Source organism: Athene noctua, unplaced genomic scaffold (genome assembly GCF_965140245.1).
Source record: "Athene noctua unplaced genomic scaffold, bAthNoc1.hap1.1 HAP1_HAP1_scaffold_48, whole genome shotgun sequence".
Taxonomy (NCBI): domain Eukaryota; kingdom Metazoa; phylum Chordata; class Aves; order Strigiformes; family Strigidae; genus Athene; species Athene noctua.
This window is the reverse complement of record NW_027437543.1, coordinates 1075199-1079531: the sequence shown is the minus strand read 5'-3', so window position 1 is coordinate 1079531 and position 4333 is coordinate 1075199. Positions and strand designations below refer to the sequence as shown.

At 65.8% G+C, this 4333-nt stretch overlaps 1 long non-coding RNA gene across 1 annotated transcript; it reads left to right on the top strand.

Moving 5' to 3' along the window:
* The first annotated feature begins 849 nt into the window (after positions 1–849).
* On the top strand, positions 850–1437 carry LOC141954980 (uncharacterized). Its single transcript, XR_012632310.1, has 3 exons — positions 850–917; positions 1004–1110; positions 1323–1437. It is a non-coding gene; the product is annotated as an uncharacterized LOC141954980 (long non-coding RNA).
* The last annotated feature ends 2896 nt before the right edge of the window (positions 1438–4333 follow it).

The window sequence follows — 4333 nt, the reverse complement described above, 5'->3', positions numbered from 1 at the left end:
TGGCCGGGCAGCGGCGGACACGGATCACTGTGGGCCGAAAATCGAGAAGCAAGGGTTCTGTGTCCATCACTTTTGCCTGGTGAGTGCCCCCGGGCTCCCTCCAGCTCACCGACAGGGCACTCCCGGCCACGCTCTCTTCATCAGCTCCTTCTCTCTTCTCTTTGCAGATTTTTGCCAGCAAGCTTTTTTACTGGCAGGTTGACAGTTCAAGGGTGCTGGGATTTGTCATTGACACCATTCTCAGCATAGTCGAGCGAGCAGCGCAGAAGGTGAGGACCTGACAAGATCAGGGAGATTTGTGTGAGGAGAGGTCTGGGGGAGCTTAGCCCAGAGCCCAGGGAAGAACTCCCAGCCCCTCCAAGCAGCCCCGGGACAAAAGCCTTGCTCCCAGCAGCTCCACAGAGCTCCAGCCCAGGAGCCTGGGGCGCCGGGCGGATCTGTGGGCTGTGGCCCAGCAGCGGCCACATCCTGCGCCCTGCCCGGAGGCGTGGGGCTGGCTGGGGAGGCCCTGAGGCTGCCGCTGACGGGGCTGCTCTGCTCTTTCCAGCGATGCTTCGTCTGCGGGCAGAGCGGGGCCGCCATCACCTGCTGCCGGGAGGGCTGCGGCCGCAGCTTCCACCTGCCCTGTGCCATCGAGGGTGAATGCGTCACCCAGCACTTTCCTCCACACAGGTACCTCCTGTCCCCTCCTCGCCCCCACCGGGGGAGGACCCAGCACTTCTCACCTCACCCATCCCTTCCCTCTGCCCCCCAGGTGCTTCTGCAGGGAGCACCGCCCAGAGCAGCAGGTGGAGGCGGCTCCGGAGGAGAACACCGAGTGCCTCATCTGCCTGGAGCCTGTGGGGGACAGAAAGTCCTTCCACACCTTGGTGTGCCCCGCCTGCAAACATGCCTGGTTCCACCGGGGCTGCATCCAGGTAGGAGCCGTTCCCTCACCCCCGGGACACGGCAGGAGATGGGCAGCACCAGGGTCTAACCCCTTCTCCTCTTGTTCCCACTGCAGGGCCAGGCTCGGTACGCTGGTACCGTTCCCTTCAAATGCCCCCACTGCAGAGACACGAATCGCTTTCTCAAGGACATGGTGAAAATGGGCATCCAAATGCCCTTGAGGTTGGTGTCCTGCCGGCTCACAGCACAGGAGGCTGCAAGCCCTGTGCCGTGCCCGGGGCTGCCCCTGCAGTCCTGCCCCTCCGCTGTCCCGTCTGCCTGGGCTTCAGCTTCACGGAGGAGCTGGGAACCGGGCAGGGGGGAGGAGCAGGGCTGCCCTGCATCGGCCTCATGCCGGGGCAGCAGGGGCTCAGCCATTTCCCTTTCTCCACCAGACCTCCATCACAGGACAACGGGCCTCCTGTTGGAGTACTAATCCAGATGCACAGCCGCTGCGATGCCCGTGAGTGCCTGTGTCCCGGGGGCAGGGAGCACGCAGGGGCATGGGGGTAAGTTGCCAAAGCAGCACCCTGGGCTCTGCACGGGATCTCTGCCTCACCGAGACCTCGGAGCAGAAGGACTGAGAACAGGAGCTGTGCCGCACAACCCCATGTGCGGCCACTTTGTCCTCACAGCCATGAACCCTTTTGTTCCCCAGGCCCTGGGAACTGCTCCTGTGCAGCTTCTGCACTGCTGAGGGCACCCACCGGCGCTGCTCCAACGTCAGCACCGACAGGATCATCTGGGTGTGTGAGAGCTGTGCTGGCCAGGGCAATGGTAAGAGGCAAAGCACCTTCATGCCCCTGGGCTGGGGCCAGGGCCCAGGCAAGGCCTGGCAGCGGGTGCCCAGGCTGGGCTTGGCAGAGCCTCTCTGCCCCAGGAGGGCTGGGGGCACCGCTCTGGCCTCTCCACTGTGGCCTCTGTGCCCCTGACCTTCCTGCTCCCCCTTACAGCCTCCACTGACAGCTCAGGGCTCGCTGGCTCTGGCACTGGTAGCGGGTCAGGATCGGGGTCATCCCGTGGCTCGGCAGCACCAGAGAGCAGCAGCCCCAGCACTGGCAGCCAGGCGGCATCGGGGCCGTCCAACGACTCCCAGGTCCTTCACGGCAGCAGCAGCTCCAGCTCACCTGGGCCCCAGCACACACGACACCGCGCCCGTGCTGAACGTTTGGCCCAGACGCCCTACAGCAGGCCCAGAAGACGCCGGGACAGGACCCGTGCGCCAGCACCAAGGGCCGAGAGCAGCCCCCCCGGCCAGGCAGCGCTGGGGACGATCCAGGGCTCCCCAGTGCCGGAGAGCAGCAGCCCCAGCACCACCAGCCAGGCGGCACTGGGGCCGTCCCCCGAGTCCCCAGCGCTCGAGGGCAGCAGCAGGTGCAGGCCATTTGGGCCCGTGCGGAGGAGGGACGAGTCCCGTGCTGAACGGCGGGCCCAACACCCTTACAGCCGGCCCGGACGCAGGCGCGGGACCGGCCATGAGCCGTCCCCACGGGATGGCCGTGATCCCCCTCCAGCAGAACAATAAAGTTGTCTGTCAACCTCTGCCCTGGGAGATTCCACGCTCATCTGTCACCATCCTCCTCCTCTCCCTTTCTCCAGGGGCAGCGTTAGGGGCTGAGCCCAGAGGTCTCGGCAGGAGTTGTGACACGGAGATTGCTGTAGACGGTCTAGCAATTGTGATAAAACAGTAACAGTGAGGGAAAGTACAAAGGGGCGCTGCACCCTGTGATTGCTCACCACCCGCCCGCTGATACCCAGCCCCTTCCCAGCCAGCGATCCCCAAAAACCGAGACCCCGCACTCGCAGTCCCAGGTGCAGGAGAGAACCCCCCGCTTCCCAGCCGCCCCTCCTTGACACCCTGAGCACGACGTTACAGGAGATGGGACATGCCGCTGGCTAAGTTGGGGCTCTGGCTCTGCCCCCGCCGAGACCTTGATCTCTGACATCAACCCCTGTAGGATCAGCATTCTTCTCATGGCAAATCCCGTACGGAATCCAAAACACAGCGCTAGTCGAGCTGCTGAGGAGAAAAATTAACTCTATCCCAGTGAAACCAGGGCAGGCTCCACCCCTTACGTTACACCATTTATATACCGTTCACGTCATGCTCAGGTTGCCAAGACATTCTAAGGAATCCCCGTCCCATTCCCTGCTCTCAAATGTGTCTCCACAGATCTCATTCCCTTCGTCTGTGGGCCACCCCTCCAAACTGTGCAGTGAGATCATTTAGCCCATAACTTTGGCTTCCATCTCTCAGGACAGGCTTTGCAGGCAGGAGGGATGAGGCGGAGTTGGCTCCCTCGGCGGAGTGGGTGACCTCGGGCTCAGCGGGACGATGGCGTGAAGTCTCTGCCACAGGCGGAGCCGGTGCCTCTGGCGCGGTCCCCGCTCGCAGTCTGCAGGGCGAAGGTGTCCATCTGCAGGGCGCTGCCGGGCACCAGGTGCTGCCATCAGTGCTGACCCTGCCAAAGTTCATCTTTTCTAGTCACGTCAGGCCGTTAGGGGAAGCTCTGTCAGCCGGAGCGATGACGCGATGCAAGAACAGCCTTAGTTGGCAGTTAACGTCATACAGTTCCATCCATCGGCTCTTTTCACCCAAAACCCAACCCTCGAGGCACACATCGCACTGCCGCGCCCTCGGCCCTTCCTGCAGGGCGCTCGCCCGCCTCTGCCCCCAGTCCCGGCCGGGGCCCGGCGTCGGGGTTTGCAGAGTGTGCGCGGGCTCTGTATTGGCCCTTTTCTGGGCCGCAGACGCTTCGTCTGACTGACACCGGGCCGTGGCGCGTTTCCCCCTGAAGCGGCTGCAGGGGAACCGCTCTCTGGGGCCTGCGGAGAGTGTCGGCTGGGGGCGGGAACGGCCAGAGGGGCTGATGGCCCCGCCCCTCCGCTCCGCTGCCAATGGGCTGCTGGCCCCGCCCCTCCCCTCAGATGCCAATGTCTCCTGGCCCCGCCCCTCCCTCGCTGCCGATGTCTCCTGGCCCCGCCCCTCCCTCGCTGCCGATGTCTCCTGGCCCCGCCCCCCCTCGCTGCCGATGTCTCCTGGCCCCGCCCCTCCCTCGCTGCCGATGTCTCCTGGCCCCGCCCCTCCCTCGCTGCCAGTGTCTCCTGGCCCCGCCCCTCCCTCGCTGCCGATGTCTCCTGGCCCCGCCCCTCCCTCGCTGCCGATGTCTCCTGGCCCCGCCCCTCCCTCGCTGCCAGTGTCTCCTGGCCCCGCCCCTCCCTCGCTGCCGATGTCTCCTGGCCCCGCCCCTCCCTCGCTGCCGATGTCTCCTGGCCCCGCCCCTCCCCTCAGCCCGCTCCCAGCGGCGGAGGCGGCGGCAGCACCCGCGGAGGTTCCCGCCGGGGCCGGCGCTGGCGGGGGGGGTCGGCAGGCAGCGGCGGCGGGGCCGGGGCAGCGGCGGGGGGG